Source organism: Pseudorasbora parva, unplaced genomic scaffold (genome assembly GCF_024679245.1).
Source record: "Pseudorasbora parva isolate DD20220531a unplaced genomic scaffold, ASM2467924v1 scaffold_31, whole genome shotgun sequence".
NCBI lineage: Eukaryota > Metazoa > Chordata > Actinopteri > Cypriniformes > Gobionidae > Pseudorasbora > Pseudorasbora parva.
In genome coordinates, this window is record NW_027125103.1 from 542,979 (window position 1) to 562,987 (window position 20,009).

At 41.5% G+C, this 20,009-nt stretch overlaps 2 long non-coding RNA genes and 1 pseudogene across 2 annotated transcripts; 2 read left to right on the forward strand and 1 right to left on the reverse strand.

Annotated features, from left to right (window-relative positions):
- The first annotated feature begins 9,435 nt into the window (after positions 1-9,435).
- LOC137065800 (uncharacterized) lies at positions 9,436-10,052 on the forward strand. Its single transcript, XR_010901792.1, has 4 exons — positions 9,436-9,523; positions 9,597-9,718; positions 9,798-9,879; positions 9,967-10,052. It is a non-coding gene; the product is annotated as an uncharacterized lncRNA (long non-coding RNA).
- Positions 10,053-11,208: 1,156 nt separating this feature from the next.
- LOC137065930 (5S ribosomal RNA) lies at positions 11,209-11,325 on the reverse strand (annotated as a pseudogene).
- A 5,012-nt stretch (positions 11,326-16,337) lies between these two features.
- On the forward strand, positions 16,338-19,358 carry LOC137065798 (uncharacterized). Its single transcript, XR_010901791.1, has 3 exons — positions 16,338-16,560; positions 17,159-17,193; positions 17,853-19,358. It is a non-coding gene; the product is annotated as an uncharacterized lncRNA (long non-coding RNA).
- The last annotated feature ends 651 nt before the right edge of the window (positions 19,359-20,009 follow it).

Sequence of the window (20,009 nt, forward strand, 5' to 3'; positions counted from 1 at the left end):
TGTACTACTGTACACCCAAAGCGCTTTACACTCGTGTCAAGGATCTCTCCTCAACCACCACCAATGTGGTGTACAAAAGGAGGAGCAGGGGAGGAGGAGGGATGCTTCAGGAACCAAAAAGGGGAAGAGGTAAGCTGCTGGTTTTATACCTTGGTATTAATTAAAAGATTAGATGGGCGTACTCCTCCCGAAATTACGTTTATTAACTTCACTTCACGAGTTTGTGTGCCCATATAATCTTAGTGAAAGTGGTAAACAGATTTGGCTTGCTGTCTGCTATAGAGGGGCTCGGAGAGGATATTCTACCCGAGCTCCGATTGTCCCCCAAAAACATGGGCAGAAATAGACAGCAAGCAAGAATCATGGAAATTTGAACATCTCATGATTACGGGAGGAGTCTGCATAATTATTCCAGAAGACCCCCCAAAATTGTTAAATAGACTGAATGGAAGATGGCACTGTAGCAGTACTGAGGTAGGTAACTGCTGTGGCAGTTTATGAAATAGGTGAGGGAATGCAGCAGTAGTCAGGCATTGAGCGGGGCACTGCAGCAGCATCAAGCAAAGCGCTGCAGCAACATTCTCGAATTGACGGGGCACTGCAGCAGCATCAAGCAAAGCTCTGCAGCAACATTCTCGAATTGACGGGGCACTGCAGCAGCATCAAGCAAAGCGCTGCGGCAACATTCTCAAATTGACGGGGCACTGCAGCAGCATCAAGCAAAGCGCTGCAGCAACATTCTCAAATTGACGGGGCACTGCAGCAGCATCAAGCAAAGCGCTGCAGCAGCTTTCCCAAATTGGCAGGGCACTGCAGCAACATTCTCAAACTGGCGGGGCACTGCAGCAGCATTAAGCAAAGCACTGCAGCAGCAGTCTCAAAATGGCGGGGCACTGCAGCAGCATCGAGCAAAGCACTGCAGCAGCCTCCAACATTCTCAAATTGGTGGGGCACTGAAGCAGCTTCAAGCAAAGCGCTGCAGCAGCATTTTCAAACTGGCGGGGAACTGCAGCAGCCTCCAGCATTCTCAAATTGGCGGGGCACTGGAGCAGCAGTCTCAAAATGGTGTGGCACTGCAGCGGCAGTCTCAAAATGGTGGGGAAATGCAGCAGCATTGAGCAAAACACTGCAGCAGCAGTCTCAAGATGGCGGGGTACTGCAGCGGCAGTCTCAAGATGGTGGGGCACTGCAGCGGCAGTCTCAAGATGGTGGGGCACTGCAGCAGCAGTCTCAAGATGGCGGGGCACTGCAGCGGCAGTCTTTACATGGCGGGTAATGCAGCGGCAGTCTCGAATTGGTGGGGCACTGCAGCGGCAGTCTCGAAATGGCATGGCACTGCTGCGGCAGTCTCAGATTGGCAGGGCACTGTAGCAGTGGTCTCAAATTAGCGGGGCACTGCAGCGGCAGTCTCAAGATGGCGGGGTAATGCAGCGGCAGTCTCGAATTGGCGGGGCACTGCAGCGGCAGTCTCGAATTGGCGGGGCACTGCAGCGGCAGTCTCAAAATGGCATGGCACTGCTGCGGCAGTCTCAAATTGGCAGGGCACTGTAGCATCAGTCTCAAATTAGCGGGGCACTGCAGCGGCAGTATCAAGCAAAGCATGGCAATGGCAGTCACAAATAATGAAGCACTAGAGTGGCAGTATCAAATTGAGAAGCACTACAGCGGCTGCATCAAATTGGGGGAGCACTACAGTGGCAATATTAAATTGTGGAGCACTGGGCACTGCAGCGGCAGTATCAAGCAAAGGATTGCAGCGGCAGTCACGAATTAGCGAAGTACTGCAGTAGCAGCATCAAATAGGAGAAGCACTGCAGCATAAAATTGGCGCAGCACTGCAGTGGCAGAATCAAATTGCGGAGCACTGCGGCATCAAACTGCAAAGCACTGCAGCGGCTGCATCAAATGGTGGAGCACTGCAGTGGCAGCATCAAATAGGAGAAGCATTGCAGTGGCAGTATCAAATTGTGGAGCACTGGAGGGGCAGCATCAAAATGGAGGAGCAGTGCAGCGGCAGCATGAAATTGGAGGAGCATTGCAGCGGCAATATCGAATTGCGGCTCACTGCAGCATCGAAAAAGGAGAAGCATCGCAGTGGCAGCATCAAATAGGAGTAGCACAGCAGAGGCAGCATTAAATAGGAGGAACACTGCAGTGGCAGTATTAAATAGGAGGTGCACTGCAGTGGCAGTATTAAATAGGAGGTGCACTGCAGTGGCAGCATTAACTGCGGCATCAAATTGGTGGAGCACTGCAGCAGCAGCGTCAAATTGCGGAACACTGCAGCAGCAGCATTAAAAAGGAGGAGCCCTGCAGTGGCAACATTAAACAGGAGGAGCACTGTAGCGGCAGCATCAAATAGAAGGAGCACTGCAGCGGCAGTGTCAAAATGGAGGAGCACTGTAGCATCAAAATAGGAGGAACACTGCAGCGGCAGCATCAATTAGGAGGAGAACTGCAGTGGCAGAATCAAATAGCAGGGAAACTGCAGCATCAGTATAGGAGGAGAACTGCAGTGGCAGTGTAAAAATGGCGGAGCACTGCAGCAGCAGTATCAAAAATGGCGGAGCACAGCAGCGGCAGCATTAAATAGGAAGAGCACAGCAGCGGCAGCATTAAATAGGAAGAGCACTGCAGTGGCAGCATCAAATTGGTGGCAGCGTTAAATCGCGGAGTACTGCAGCGGTTGCGTCAAAATGGCGGAGCACTGCAGTGCCAGCATCAAATAGGAGGAGCACTGCAGCAGCAGCATTAAAAGGGGAGGAGCCCTGCAAGTGGCAGCATTAAACTGGAGGAGCACTATAGCGGCAGCATCAAATAAGAGGAGCACTGCAACGGCAGTGTCAAAGTGGCGAAGTACTGTAGCATCAAAATGGGAGGAGCACTGCAGCGACAGCATCTAATAGGAGGAGCACTACAGCAGCGGCAAAATGACAGATCACTGCAGTGGCAGCATTAAATAGTAGGGCCACTGCAGTGGCAGCATCAAAGTGGAGGAGCACTGCAGTGGCAGCATCAAAATTACGGAGCACTGCAGTGGCAGCATTAAATAGTAGGAGCACTGCAGTGGCACCATTAAATAGTAAGGGCACTGCAGTGGCAGCATTAAACTGGAGGAGCACTGTAGCATCAAAATAGGAGGAGCACTGCAGCGGCAGCATCAAATAGGAGGAGAACTGCAGTGGCAGTATCAAATAGGAGGAGCACTGCAGCGGCAGCATTAAACTGGAGGAGCAATGCACCAGGCAGGGCAGCATCAAATAGGAGGAGCACTGCAGCGGCAGCGTCAAAATGACGGATCACTGCAGTGGCAGCATTAAATAGTAGGGGCACTGCAGTGGCAGCATCAAATAAGAGGAGCACTGCAGAGGCAGCATTAAATAGTAGGAGCACTGCAGTGGCAGCATCAAAATGACGGAGCACTGCAGTGGCAGCATTAAATAATAAGGGCACTGCAGTGGCAGCATTAAACTGGAGCACTGTAGTGGCAAGCGAAGCCCTGGAGCATCAAGCGAGGGACTGTGGCATTAAGTGAAGGACTACAATGGTGATATCTAGTAAATCCAAATACTGCAGCGGCAGTATCAAACTTAGAGATCATAGATGGTCGGATGGATGGTTGTAGATTAGAAATTTAAAGCAGCCGAGTTAGACTTTGATGGTACTAGATTGGGTGGACATCTCGTATGACATCAAAAAATGAAAAAAAGAGGGAGAATTTGGGAAAACAAGTTGGTTTTAGGAATTGTTTGAAAGCTCTCCAAGTTGTCCAGTAGGATTGCAATGCTGGGGTTGGAACGGTGTCCACCTTCGGGCTAATGCTCTTAATATTTATGCCAAAATCTGGGAAATATAGAAATTAAGATAAAAACTCCACTCTTCTCCTGAAAAAGTCTGCTGGTTCCTCAGTGACAACTTTTATAGCGTCAAACAACTAACTAAGCTAAACTTATTTAAAACAAATACTTGAAATAAAATCATAGTGATAAAACTGCCTTAAAAGACAGAAAACATCTTGGAAAATATAAAGTGTAATTTGATTGTTTAGTTTAACTCGTATCCATTAGAAACCACGGAGGGGCGGGGCTTATGAGCTATACTGGGACCAACCACCTGGGGTGATTGAGGCGCAGAGGCTTGGTGGAGACAGGTGACGGATCCATAGCAATGATGTAGTAGGAACTGTAAGAGCAATGCAGCTGAGAAGGAGGCAATGAACTGTAGAGGAAGCAGAAGCTGGATGGAATAAGGTTGGAGAATAGAAAGCTTGGGGAGCAACCCCATGCTTGGATCGGCTCCAATGGCGGCGGAGAAAGGAAAGAGAGGGAGGGGCATGACCATCTGCGGAGGCAGCCTCACGCTTGGGTCTGCTCTGATAGTAGAGGCAAAAAATTAGTGGGGGTGGGGTGGGACAGGACCGTTTGGAGAGGCAGCCTTACTCTTGGGTCTGTGCTGATAGCAGAGGAGAAATTATAGGGGGTACGGGGGGCAGGACCGTTTGCGGAGGCAGCCTCACGCTTTGGGTCTGCACCTATAGCAGAGAAGAAATTGGGGGGGGGGACCGTTTGCGGAGGCACCCTCACGCTTTGGGTCTGCACCTATAACAGAGGAGAAATTAAGGGGGGGGGGGACGTTTGCGGAGGCAGCCTCACGCTTTGGGTCTGCACCTATAGCAGAGAAGAAATTAAGGGAGGGGGGGCAGGACCGTTTGCGGAGGCAGCCTCACGCTTTGGGCCTGCTCCAATAGCAGAGGAGAAATGTATTATATAGCTTTTCTCGATTTAACAGAGAATAAAAGCCAGAAAGCACAGAAATATTGGAAGCGTGGAAAGAAGAACAGAAGAAGCTATACTTACCTGTGGGAGGGTGAAAGGTAACGGTCACTGTCGAAGAGGCCGTGGAACTATTGCGAGCAGACGCGGAACTAATGTCTGCGGCCGCGATAGTGCCGGCCGAATTAAGGGGCGGACATGAAAGCGTCGGCAGCTGCGGCTGCCATCTGAAACTGAAACAGACCGTATAGATCGTGCAGTTGTTTGTGTTGATGTTTGCGTGTTGCTGCGAGAACGCCGAATGCGGCGTGAGAGTGAGAGTTTTTGGTGAAAACACACGAGCAGATCGTGAAGTTGCGCTTTTGAATTCCTCTGGGTGAAATGGAAAACCCGCGCTGGATAACGTTTGCCTGAGCGCGTTGACGGACCATTTCTCAGCGGAAGGTACGAGGCTTAACGTTACTGCTGAAGAGGATGATGTTGATGATGATGAAGGCCTCGATCACGATGAGGATCGACCGAGCCCCGTGATGATTCTAGATGGAAGAAGGGAGAGGTTTTCTTGAGCGAGGTGTTATGTGGAGCGGAGAGACCGGCGATCTGGAGATCAACAGGTGAAATGAGCAGCGCAGCCAGTCAAGCAGAGTTGGGCAGGCCAAATGCTTCAGGAACCAAAAAGGGGAAGAGGTAAGCTGCTGGTTTTATACCTTGGTATTAATTGAAAGATTAGATGGGCGTACTCCTCCCGAAATTACGTTTATTAACTTCACTTGCCGGGGGTCTAGTGGATGTATTGTGCGTCTGTTCGAATAGGATAAAGACAGAGAAATGGGTACAGTCCTTATCTGTGGGTGTAGTGTAGGGGTAAGGAGCATGTCATGAAGTTTTGATGCATATCAATCAGTGGTTCAAATCCGCCTTTTGCCACACACTCTGACTGAGCAACTAACTTAATAAATACATGTTAGATGCTTTATTTTCAGATTCGATCCTCGGATCGAGTTGCGTCAACTTGATGACATGCGCCTTACCCCTACACTATAGCCACGGTTACAGTGTTGAGCCATTTCTCTGCCTTTATCCTTGTCAAATGTTACTATCGATATAGCCTCTGCTTTCTTACAGTCCAACTCATCTAACGCCCGTCTGATACATTCTTCCTCTTCGTCTTCGCTCAGTTGTAGATTAGGGTATTATCCAGTCTTATGCTGCTTTCATCGTCGCTTGGATCATCTCTACAGCCGGCCAGAGCGCTGCATAAATAATTAGCCACGCGTCCCTTGGAGGGCGGGGCAATAACAAAAGCCAGTATGGAAATGTACACACAGACAAAACAAGGCGACTTCAACCTCAAACTATACGCTTTTAAATATACAATTAATGCCATCTCAAACAGAGGCTTCTTCGTGATTCTGCAAAAAAGCAACAATCACATAATTTGAAAAACGCATTCTCATTTTTCTCAATAGTAGAGCTGCCGACTTGTGTCCCTGGTTTCCGTGATGGGTCATAATTGTTACCTTTCTCCGTTCTAGGGCGCTTAATTATTTTTGCATCCTCGTTTCCTTTCCTCATGTCTTAGCTCCACCCCTTCAGAATGTGCAGTAAGGATGCGAAGGAAGAGACATTAGAACGGAAAAATTGAATCAAGTAAAATTATATTAGGGATGCATACAGTTAGTCCACAGTTCAACACACACCTAGGTTTTTAACCACAGTTTTCATTTCATTTTTTTGCTATTCTATTCGGCGACAAACAAAGAGGTTAAAGAGAATTTGTTATATTGCAAGTCTTTATTTAAAAGACTTAAAGGTCCCATGGCCTTAATTTTTAATTTTTTTTTTTACATTTAATGAGTTCCCCCTAGCCTAAAATTGTCCCCAAGTTGCTAGAAATTGACCGGTGTAAACCACATTCTGTCTGTCTTTCTCTGCCTCTGAGCTGACAAGCCAGACCCACATCAAGATGTTTGGCCTGGAAGCTCACCATTGACAGGCCTCAATCTGAGGGGCGGGATAAACGGTTGTCTTTCAAACTCCCTCTGCATGGTGTGCATGCAATTGGATAGCGCTGCAACGAAGGTGAAGCAGAGCTAGTGGAAAGATTTAACTTTCACCATATCCGGTCGGCAAAATTCAGAACACATCTTCCCTTAAGAATGACTTCAGTGCTGTTCTTTTCTCAGAGAAAAAGCTTAACTCAAGTCTTCCAGAGTCACGGTCAAAGCTGAGTCGAAACTGGCGGATGACAGTCTTTTGCAAATTAAACGTTTAACTGGCAAGGCTTTAAAATGCATGCAAATAATGATCTTATGATTGTGAATAACTTTTCCTTGACACCAGCACTTCAAACGTGGCTGAAATGCCTAACTTTAGTGCATATGATTGGATTTTTGCTCCTATGAGCGCATGGACTCGCAGGCAAACAAGAGCCAAAACAAACTTTTGTAAGTTTAGAGTAAGATTTCAAATGGAGAGAAATTAAATGCAAAACTGCAATTCACAATCCTGTATTGGACAGTGACTGCCATACCGAATGGTTCAATATTCTATTGAGAATTGTGGCATCCCGAAATTATATCCGTGCTCCCACCCTTAAACATCACTTCAAAGCGTCAATGAGTGAGTATACACCACTGGATTTGGCTTGCATGCCAGGATGCATGAACATTAGTCATTTTATTTCTACCTCCCCAAACATGCCACTTATTAAAATGTATTCAGTTATGAACTGCTTTTTATTTTTTTGTATTAGTTTTTCTTGTGCTTTGCTATAATTCTGCAACTATCCACCACTAAATTTGTAACTTGGCGGAGTAGTGTTTTGTACGCAATGACAAGTAAACTGGCAAGCTATGAAGGGGAGTAGAATTTGTCACATTTAGTCGCTAAAACAAAATGCAAATGACTTGGCTAGCCCGGTTTCCAGGTCATAGGACAGAGAAGCAAGGAAACGAGGAGGAATGAGGAGTTTATTTATTTTTATTTTTTTAATTCAGACTCTGGATCCACACAAGTTCCTCTAACAGTTCCTGACACCATGACCACATGGGAGACCGAGCCGTTCTGCCTGTCCTCGACAGGTTTTGGTCTGGCTCCTCCGGTGCCGCTGACTGTCTTCCATCCCTTTTTCTTGGAGCTCTCCCTGCCGTACTCCATCATCCGGGGGGAGTCTGTTGAGCTGAAAGCCACGGTGTTAAACTATCTGTCCAACTGCATCATGGTCTGTCTTATTTATAATGGATCTGTAAAGAGCTCAGTGCCTTTTCCTAATGTTCACTGTTTGGCAGGTTCAAGTAACTCCAGCTCAGTCTTCAGCCTTCACTCTGAAACCATGGAATGATCCGTATTCTTCCCGTCTCTGTGCCAATGAGAGAAGAACCTTTTAAATGGGTTTTCACTGCTTCTGTTCTTGGTCAGTTTTGGACAATCGGTCCCTCTCAAATGAAGTTTGAGGTGTTATTCAAAATAGCATCCCATAATAATGGTTACACTTTTTTTTTCAAATTAACTGTCAATTAATTTGAATTACCTTAACATTTTAGCTTCATAGTTTTTATAAAGTAATTTTAAATTGTATTAATCTAATTAATTAAAGCTCTACATTTGAGAACTAGTCAAACTAGGGTTCAGGATTAATAAACAATGGGTAAATATTGTAAGGTTTATGCTTGGAGATGCAGTGATCAAGATTGCAATTAAAATCCAATTTATAGTGTATCCTAAATCACTACCTGTCTGTCACTGCAGGAACTGTCAATTTAACTGTCAATGCTTCAGCTGAACCATCCCAGACTTGATGTGGCACTGAGGCCGTGACCGTCCCGACAAGAGGACGCATTGATGTAGTCACTCAACATCTACTTGTCCTGGTCTGTTCACGTCTTTCTAGATAATTGAGTGTTTTTTTTTTCCCTTAAACTACTAATGTGCTCCTAATGCTTTTTAGGCTGAAGGAGTTGAAAGGACAAGCACCCAGAGTTTGTTAGTGTCCAAAGGGTTTGGTTGCACTCAATGATTTTCCAATTCATTCTCCCAGTACAGCCAAACATTAGCCAAGCACCCAATGCTGATCCATTCTGTTTGGAACATAGGAAACGTTCTTTCTGAAGACGTGACTCTGACGTTTCCATTAAATGTGATCCAGGGATCAGCCAGATGCTCTGTTTCAGTCCTTGGTAAGGGTGTCTGGTCACTTGTGCTTTTTTTTGTTTTTGTTTTTTTGACACCCCCCCCCCCCCCCCCCCACGCCCAATAGGAGACATGATTGGTCTTGCACTGAAGAATGCAGATGGGTTGTTGCAAATGCCATCTGGCTGTGGGGAGCAGAATATGGCTGGTCTTGCTCCCATTATTTATATCATGCAGCCTCTCACAACAGCTAATCTGAGCTATGCTAACCGCATTGTCAACTGGCTGGTGACCCAGCAGAATCCCTATGGCGTCTTCTTCTCCACCCAGGTGCCTCTGTCTACCCAACAGGAGTACCATCATATAGGAGGAGGTTTTAATCCATTTTTATTTTTTAGGACACTGTGGTGGCTCTTCATGCCCTGTCTGTATATGCTGCGCAAGTGTTCAAGTTGGACGGCTCTAGCACAATTACTGTACAGTCCTCAGTGGTAGGAGGAGACTCTTATAGCTTCAGTGTGAATCAGGACAACAGGCTGCTGTATCAGGAGAAGCCACTAAAGAATGTTCCTGGCAAATATAGTGTTAAAGCATCAGGATCCACTTGTGTGCCTGTGCAGGTCTGTATCTCTCCCCTCTCTTTCAGTTTTCTATTGTGCACATCCTAATTCTTTTTTACTTTTGCAATTATAGATTGCATGTTTCTACAACATCCCAAAACCGATCACAGTTTCCAGAATGCTGACGGTTGAAGCAAAGGTAAAGTGAGACTGCCGACTGTTAGGAGCCAACCTCCTGTTGAACTTCACTGTGAAGTAAGAACCGCTTTGCCTGTTAGAATCATCTAGTTTCTTTCTGGATCCTGTTGACGGAACCTCTTCTTCCATCTTCAAGATACAATGGTGCAAAAGCAAGTACTAACATGGTTATCGTAGACATTAAAGTCCTGTCAGGCTTCACAGCTGACACATCACTGGTACGTATGTTTAAGGTGACTTAGAAAGTCATAAGATGCTGGAAGCTCCTTCAGATGTAGTTATGTAAATGATGGCCTTTTCCTCAGCTTGGTTCTCCACCCCAATCGTTTGCCCCACTTGTGGAGCGGGTTGATGCTGAAGATGATCGTGTCCTAGTGTATCTGAAAGAGGTGAGTATATCGCCTATATTAGCTACCATCTTATGTGCTGCTGTTCATCTCTTCTGTCTCGCAGGTTCTCAAAGGCTTCCCTATTACTTACACGCTACAAATGAAACGGGTTCTTGCAGTGAAAAATCTCAAGCCAGCAGTCATCAAAGTTTATGACTACTATCAGACAAGTATGCTTTCTTCATTGGCTGAACATCCTGTAGAATTGCCTTTAAGTTTAAGATAATTTCTTCTTTGAGACCACATACACGTCCCCCTGTTCATGATTGTGCTGTAGAACAGAAGCCAAATAAAACTTGGTTTTATAAAATTGTGTTGCCTGTTTCTGTAGCTTAAAGTTAGTTTGACACTGGAAGTCTTGACTTTGTTACAGGCTTTTGATTTTCAGCTTTGTTTGTTTGTGAGGTGTTTGTGCAGTGTACAGAAGGAAACGAGAGGCGATCAGAATAATTTTTTGGCATGCCAATAATTTGGCTCCCACCTCGTGAGGGTATCGCAGCGTTATGAACTGATTGCCCTATTTCCCCCTCACCATGCCTGTGCAAAAGCAGAAGTTGAACAATTTAATCTTTAATGCAGAAAAAAAATAACATGAAAAGAGTGAGATCTTTAAGTTCTGTAGGCAGCTATATCAACCTGCAGAATTTTAGCAAACTTTTGCACCTCCAGTTCAAGTAGTAGTAATAATAATAATAATAATAATAATAATAATGCGTTCAATTTATATAGCGCTTTTCAAGGCACTCAAAGCGCTTTACATAGAAGGGGGGAATCTCCTCAACCACCACCAATGTGCAGCATCCACCTGGATGATGCGACGGCAGCCATATTGCGCCAGAACGTCCACCACACACCAGCTGATTGGTGGAGAGGAGACTGAGTGATGAAGCCAATCAGGATATGGGGATTATTAGGAGGCCATGATGGACAGGGGCCAATGGGCAAATTTGGCCAGGATGCCGGGGTTACACCCCTACTCTTTTTTCCGAAAGACATCCTGGGATTTTTAATGACCACAGAGAGTCAGGACCTCGGTTTAACGTCTCATCCGAAAGACGGTGCTCTTTTGACAGTATAGTGTCCCCATCACTATACTGGGGTGTTAGGACCCACACAGACCACAGGGTGAGCACCCCCTGCTGGCCTCACTAACACCTCTACCAGCAGCTACCTGGTTTTCCCAGTTGGTCTCCCATCCAGGTACTGACCAGGCTCAGCCCTGCTTAGCTTCAGTGGGAAACCAGTCTTGAGCTACAGGGTGATATGGCTGCTGGTTATAAATGGATGGAAGTAGTAAAATGGATGATCTCTTTCAAAGCACCATGTAGCCTATCCAGATATTAGATCAAATGCAGGCTATTTTCAATTTGCTTTTCCATTAATTTGTCCTGTGTCTGCAGGTGCTTTAAACAGAAAAGTCTAAACTAAAAGTCATTAAATACTCTTTAATTTAAATTTAGTGCTTTAACTGCAATGTAAAAATCTTTCAATTTTCCAAATATATACAAACTTCTTGTTTTAGATGCCTTACTAGTGAATTCAGATTTTTTTTTTTTTAAATCTTTACTGGGACAATTCATTGCTCATGGTGTAAACCCCTGAGTCTAAAGTATTTATTTCTTTCAGTAGTACTCTTTATTTCTGTCTTTATCGACTGTCCATTTGTTTACTTCCATCTTGCAGATGCAGGTTGTCATGCTCTTCTCCTGACATTTGTTATAAATTCAGATGTAATTCTTTTAAGACAATGTAAGATTTCCTCTTGTAACTGTGGGGCATGAATAAATACATTTGTATGAAGGATGTTGTTTACTTTGATATGATTATTGTATCAAAAAGTTGCTGAATTGCAGCCATACGTGGTCTCTGCTTGAAAGGAATAAATTAGAGATGATTAACTGGCATATAATCCTGCTGTACATAAAGCAAGATGGGTTTTGGTGTTTCTGTTGATTCAATGGTAAATTAGTGCTTTAAATTGGAAAAAATATGGATTTTATGGCCATCTTGTTCTTTTTTTCATTGTTGAAATAACATTATTTTAGAGTGCAAACCTGATGAAAAATCAATGTTATATTTCAACATGGTTTTAATGATTTGATGATTCATTAACATTTGAAGAGTTTGGTTCCAAAATACGATAAACGCCAATTTTGAAAAAAAAAAAACGAGTTACCGCCAAAACAAGCTCCCCATTGACTCTCTATTCAAAGTTCGATGATCAGTTTTTAACAAAACGTGATATCTGCCGTGTTTCGCTGCCCTGTTTCTTCGCTTTTTTCTCAAACAGAGACAAACGCCAGTCCTGTTTTTCCGCAAAGTCCTACAGTTCCATTCAACCAATCACCGCGCACCATTCCATGACGCAAACTGTCATGGCGGCACCCTGTCAGACGCCGGTAAACAGTCGCCTCAGACTTTTAAGTTTTTATATAGGCTACTAAAATGAATAACTTTGATGGTATTGCGGAGCCAGTGTTTGTGTCGTCTGTGGGAAAGAAGCGGAAGCCGTCAAAAGACAACCACGAAAGGGAAGTCAGAAGTACCTCGTTTCCACTGAGCGGTACAGTATGGTTCGGTACGGTACACATTTATTTGCGTTTCCACTGTCAAAAGTTGTGACTGGTACCAAAATGCCGAACCGTACCGTAACACTTTTTTCGGTACCCTTCCGTTGGGGTACCTAGCACAGTAGTACGGTACTTAAGGGTGTATCTAGACTCACTGCAGTACGCTGATTGGTTGACAGAGAATCGTCACTTGCATGTGCGACAGGGGGATCAACAACGCAAGAGGATGATGGAATGCCAGCCTTTTCTGTTGAAGTATTCACAGTGATACTCTTTTGGGGCTATTATGGGTATGTGTGACCCATCAATGGCACCAACACACTGTGGAAGTCCCCATCGGTTCTCAAAGTAGGCTGCCATCTCTTTAAGCTTCTGCCGGTCAGGAAAACTAATCTGTTCTGGAACTAACAACATGCAAGCAGCCTCGCAGGATTCCAGGACGCACCGACACACTGTTGTTTTGCTGACTCCAAAAAGATGGCTAATACTTCTGTAGTTGCTGTTGGTGGCCAGCTTCCATAGTGCGATGGCAACTCTTTTCTTAGGGGAACACACTCTCTGAAGTTTGTGTCCTGCTTTTCCATTGCTGGACGCAGCATGGCACAAAGGAACATAAAGGTTTCTTCAGACATCCTGAAGTTGTGCACCCACTGTGTGCGTGTGAATCCTGGAACGATCACATCCCACCACTCATTTGAGCATCTGAAAGTCCAAATGGTTGGTCTGCAGCGCCGATTTTGCACCAGATTGATTAACTTAAAAAACACATAAAGAAAACAATGTTAAAACAATGTAGCAGTGATGGACAGTGTGCTAAGATCCTTTAATTAAAAGTTAAACTATCATAGACCGGCTTAAACAATACATAGTCAACAGAAAATTACAGCATTGAAAGTGTTACTCCACCAGAGAGGGCACTTTCATTGAAGCAAAAAGTAACACTAGCCAACAGATATAGACTAACTATTTTCGCAAAATTACAGACAGTACAGATAATCAGTCATTAATCTCAACTAGTATTGCGCTTGTAATAATATACAGAGTCATGTGAGTGATTGATGTTCTCAAAATGCAACCTTCACAGTTTTTATTAGTATAATGAATAGATTGTAGTTTACAGTTATCACAGTTGTATGATTTTTACTGATAAAGGCCTTGTTTCACTGGCAGGGCTTTTTGTACTTATTTATTCTTACTGTAGTGTTATTTATTCAAGTTAGCACATGACAGTCCATGAAACGGAATACTTTGTAATACATGACATAAAAAAATGTAGCTAAGTTTAAGCTTACCCTCCTGCGCCGTCGTTTTTGTCTTGCCTTGTTTTGACTAGCGTGGTTGTCCGTCTCGTCCCAGCTCCTTAACATTTCCCGAATTTCCCTGTATTTTTCGGCTGTGTTTCTCCTTGCAGACTGCAGCCGTTTATCAAACAAAACTTGTCTCCTCCTTGTTATAAACAGCCACATGCCGAGAAGCAAGAACAAGATCTGCTGTAAGGCCTCCATCGTTCTTCCTCGCGCACAAATGACGTCAACCGATGCTTTCCGTCATACACCACGCCTATCAAGTGACGTTGATTACTACTTTCCGGCATACAGCACGCCTATCAAAGAGGGTACTGTTGGCAGTCGAAACGCTCGCCGAATTAATGGTTTACCGACCTGAACCGTACCGTACTGTACTGTACCGCTCAGTGGAAACGAGCAAAAATAGAGTCAGAAATTCAGGCGGTGGCAAAATACCGGCGATTGCTTGTTCTCACAGTGAATCAAAAAACTTTGTCATGCCGACAAACTGACAGCTGACGATCTTGAAAAAACTTCGACACTCTCTACTGTCATACCACGATATATATCTGTGTCCCACTAGAAATGTGTTCAAGTTGGCATTGTTATGTAAATTGACTGTCATGGTTGCTTATAGCCTAGTTATGTTGCACAATCTCACACAGATGTATTGTTTATTTAAAGTTATATTTTGCACAGAAATATTATGTTTTTTTAATGACACAGAAATATTGTTTTTATGAAGCATTGTGATGGATGCATTTTTGAGAAATCTGTTGTCCAAGTTTGGGACTTGTATAGATAACTTACTATTTAACACTATTTAACTTAATAATTGTACAGTTTTGTACATTGTTTTGAAAATGTAATGAATGTAGTGTACAGAATAACAAGATGAATGCAACAGAAACAAAATTTTGCTCTAATGTTACGTATGAGTTCAGGATGAATTTGAAATGTTGCTATTAACAGCATTAATATCAGACTGAAATGAATGCAATCTGAAAAAGGCAGCGAGATGAATGTACTTTTAAAAACTGGTTTAAATAAACAGAGATGTGTTAAGAAACGACACAGGTTGTGTGTCCTTGATCATGTATACACACACTATGTGTTAAAATCTACACAACATGCATCAAAAGCAGCATCATCGATGAGAGCTTGTGAACAACTGAATAATGTACAGTCTGTCCAGTCGTTGAGTTTGAAACGTTGCCTTGTGCTTGGTGTTGCGTTCTAACTCAGTAACATTTTGGCTTCATAATTTATAATTTAGTTATTTATTATTTAACACATGTAGTGAGTATGCTCAGGGACAACACATGTTGTGTCAAATTTAATGTTTAAGTCATTTTAACACTCAAAGTGTCAGTAGATGTGTAATTTTAAACATAAAGATGTTTATCTGCCTACCCCCAGGGCAGCCAAGAGGTGTGTGTTTCTTCAGTAGAACACAAATGAAAAAAAAGATTTTTAACTCCAACCACCCAGCAAACACAAAACGTTTTTACAACGTTCCACAACGTTGTATTCTGGTTGCAATTAGGTAATGTTGTAGTACAACGTTTTAAAGACGTTTTAAAAACGTTTTTTAAAATAGAAAAATAATGTAACCAAAATAAAACGTTTTAAAAACGTTGTGAAAATACCAACCTGGGACGTTTTCTTTAAGTAGTCAAAAAAACGTAAATATCACGTTTGTTTACTACGAAAACAAAACTAGACCAAACTACAACTTTTGGGAGACGTTTTATTCAGGTGTTAAAATAACGTTATCTGCACGTTGGAAAAAAACGTTTTAAAAACGTTGTGAAAATACCAACCTGGGACGTTTTCTTTAAGTAGTCAAAAAACGTAAATATCACGTTTGTCTACTACGAAAACTAAAGTAGACCAAACTACAACCTTTGGTAGACGTTTTATCCAGGTGTTAAAATAACGTGCTCTGAACGTTGGAATAAAACGTTTTAAAAACGTCATGGTAGTACCAAAATACAACCATATGCCAAACCTCCAACTGTAGGCTACGTTCTGTTTGTGAAAAATATACACAGAATATAAACAGAACGTGACAGTAACATTTTAACATCAACGATTCAGTGACTGATCGAGTAACAGATGAGGCTGATGCAGAGCTGAGCATTCTATATCAATGTTGTGAATATACTTTAAGGTGCTCATTTAACTGATAGAATAGCTATATTAGAGTATTATATTATATTATATTATATTATATTAATTATATTATATTATATTATATTATATTATATTATATTATATTATATTATAGTATATTATATTATATTATATTATATTATATTAATTATATTATATTATATTAATTATATTATATTATATTATACAAGCTTTCATTCTCATTCCATTTAAAGTTTTACGTAGGCATAGGCTGCAGTTTCCACTTAAACGGTGGCCTACTTAACTATCGGGATATTATACTTCAGTATAAAAATATGTATTCATGTAAACGCAACACTGCACAAATTACACATGACGTGTTTAACGTGCGTGCGTGTTGAACATTCGAGTCGCTTTTAAACAAACTGGAGCGGATGGAATTACCATGGAAACGGGGCAGCTCGTCTGACAACAAGCAGCAAAGCTCCGCCTGTCACTGTTGTTTTCACTAATTTCAGGTAAGTTTAGTCCCTAATATTACACATATAATACATACAACTGTTCTTGACACTTTCTAACACGCTTCTGTTGGATATTTACTGTAAAGAAATGGTTTAGTGTCTTCGGAAAAAGTCCGTTAGCGTCTTAACCGTTAGGCTAATTGAGAGGTAACGTGGCTAACTATAGCCCTGAGCTCTTATTTATGAAAGTTGGGCTTTTAATTCCATATTATGTGTAGATAAGAGGTTTTGTTAATGTTTTGCTGGTTATTTGTCAATGGTTGAATGAAAGGAACGTTAATTTAAGTATTTAACCAAACAGTTTGCACTTTACGTGACTCGGTGACGTCACTCACATGCGCTATTTCAAACATGTTTGATCTTTCATAGTAAACAAGTATTGACCACGTATATAACCATGCATCTGTAAAACCTAAACGTAAATTCTGGTATCTTACGATATTATATATTGTATATATCCTGTATATTAATCTTTTTTTTTTTGCTGCATTTTCACCTATGCACTAGTTTATTTATTTCTAATAAACCTACCTGAGTGACATTGTATAGTTTACCACTTATTGTTGGCTCTGTGACAAATTGTTTATGTTCCTAGATTGTGATGGCTGTCCAGCACTATGAACCTGACTTGTAAGTAAAACATACATACATACATACATACATACAACCATACATACATTCCTGTGTGTATATGTTGATCATTCTGGCAAATTAAATGGTTAAATGTTCATTAATTAACTCTGAGATCAACTTTGCAGATGCAGTTCATGTGTGCGTATAGGGAGACAGTAGATACTGAAATCATCACGAGTGTCTGGCGTGCTTCGGTTTAAGTAGTAGTAGTTATTTACATACTATAGACATGGCAGAACAAAGACTTCAGATTTCAGTTCCAGTCTTTTTGAGCTTTAATATTCAGACACTAGTCTGTATCAATATCTGATTCATTGTAGAGCCCTTATTTTGATTTATACATAAAGAATATTTCCAAATTCTGTAACGTTCTGCTTAATACAGTAAATTCCATTTGTGACTGGATTCTGTGATTTCATCCATGTTTGGCTCTACGTGGTATTTGCAGTATTAAAGAGAGGTAGTTTTGAGAGTGAATTATTGTTGTGTTATAAATTTGTTACCATTAGTATAAGAAGGGTAAGACTAAAAGACTAAATTTCAGTCCGGCAGAATTTTCTGCACACTTCACCACCGAGGCCAGATGAGCATTGTGAATGTATGAACCTCACATTATATTTATAACAATCCTTGTTGATGTTTGAATTGTATTTCAGGGCAGTTTGTGAAGACGGATAAACAAGAGATGTTGTGAAAACCAGGACAGAAGTCGGTTCCAGATCCACCTTCCAGACCAGACTTCTGTCTCATATGGATTGCTGTCTAATGGTGTATTATATGTTCTCTGCAGAATTAGGTGCATGCAGATATTACTCAGGAACACGACTAAACTTTGTTTGCTATAATACATCTATTTAGTGTACCAATGTGAAACAGACTAAAACACTTGACTGTTTCTCAAAATCAGGTATGCCAATATTATAAAATATTATTTATTGAACAATAATAGAGACAGTGTATTTAGGCCACGCCCACACCGGGGAGGAAACATTCCAACGCTCTCCATTGATTTTGTGTTGCGTGAAGCGGTCACCTCGTCTTTTTTTACTTATAACAAAAACGGCAATGTCTAAAAGCTGATATGTGACGAGGTGTGCAGCACACAAGGTAAAAAACACATAACTAAGTTTTTATAAGCTGTCGACCCCAAAAAACATGCGTTTAAGGACAAAAGTGGATACAGGCAATAAGACGTGAAGCTTCAGCAAGAAGAATGGGTCAATTTTGGGATCCTGACACTCCATATGCCTACGTGTGCAGTAAACCTTTTGTTAAATATCCAAATGTCAGTTTTATATATTATATATTATATTTCCTGTCGCTGATTACTTTCCCCTCCAGTGTGTGTAGTTCTCAGTGTAATATAGCATGACGCGCTCTGTCTCAAGTGCCTGTATCCACTTTAGTCTTTAAACACTCGTTGTTTTTTTGGGGTCAACAGCTTATAAAAACTTCTGGGTTTTGTTCCTGGGGTTTTTAGCTTGTTTAATGTACACCAGGTACAATAGAAAAAATAGATTGCAGTAAAATAACATATGCAATAACATAATCTGTAATTAGTTAAAATGAGAATTTACATTTTATAGATTAATCTCTTTTGTTATAACATCTGTGCACTGAATTTTTATGGATTTTTCTCTACATTTTTTTGTTCATGTTCTTATTTAAATTCCCAGTCATTGCATAATTTGCATGTGCTGTACTTTATTTGTACCATTTTGTTTTATTGGCATACCGGTATTTTTATTTATCTGTTTAGAATTTTTTTCTTATTATTAATGAGAGCTTTAATTGTAGTCTTCTACAATTATCTCAAGGATTTCAATTTACATTATCTCTACTAAAAATGAAAAAGCTGTTATCATGTAACTTTTCTGTTGTTGTTCCAAACTTGTATGACTTTGTTAGACATTCGAGTTAATGTTTCTTATTCACCATTCACTTTCTTTTGTTCAAAAAAGTGAATAGTGTATAAGGAACATTATGCTTAATATCTCCTGACTTAAGGTTAACATTAACCCCTCCCTTTGTGTTTAACAAAGGAAAGTCATACAGATTTAGATTGGAATAATGCAAGGATGAGTAAATGACAGATTTTTCTTTTTTTGTGAACTTACCTCTATCATATTGCTTTTTATATTGTGTGAATAAATACACTGACTGACAAATGTTGTGTGTAGTATAAATTATTAGTACTACATATGTTTATGTAGTTTAATAAAATGGGAAACAAACAGAGGTAAGGCCTACAGGTAAGGTGAAATGTAAAAAGCGTTATTAATAAGCTGAATATTAAGATTGACAGAAATATTATAACGTGTGATTAGCCTTGACAAATTATACAGAGATCTAAAAAGACCACAATATCTTTTTCTTACTGTAGTTATAATATTGTTTTTATATTAAAGATAACAGTAAAAACAAAAAAAAAACATTTTGATCACAGCATGTGTGAAGTGAAGAACCAGTTTGAATGTGGTACGTTTCTACAACGTTGGAAGGAGATGGACGTGGTAGGTGACAAAAACGTTATAAACACATTTTTGCAATGTTGGAAGGAGAGGATATGGTAAGGTGATAAAAAAACGTTATAAATATGTTTCTGCAACGTTGTAAGTAGACGCGGTAACGTGATAAAGACGTTTCTGCAACGTTACAAGGAGACGTGGCAACGTGATAAAGACGTTATAAGAACGTTTCTGCAACGTTGTGAAAAAACGTATTTATAACGTGAAAAAAACCCGACATCTGTCGTATTAAATACGTCGGATAAAAACGTTATCGCGACCTTTTCACAACATGAAAAAAACGTT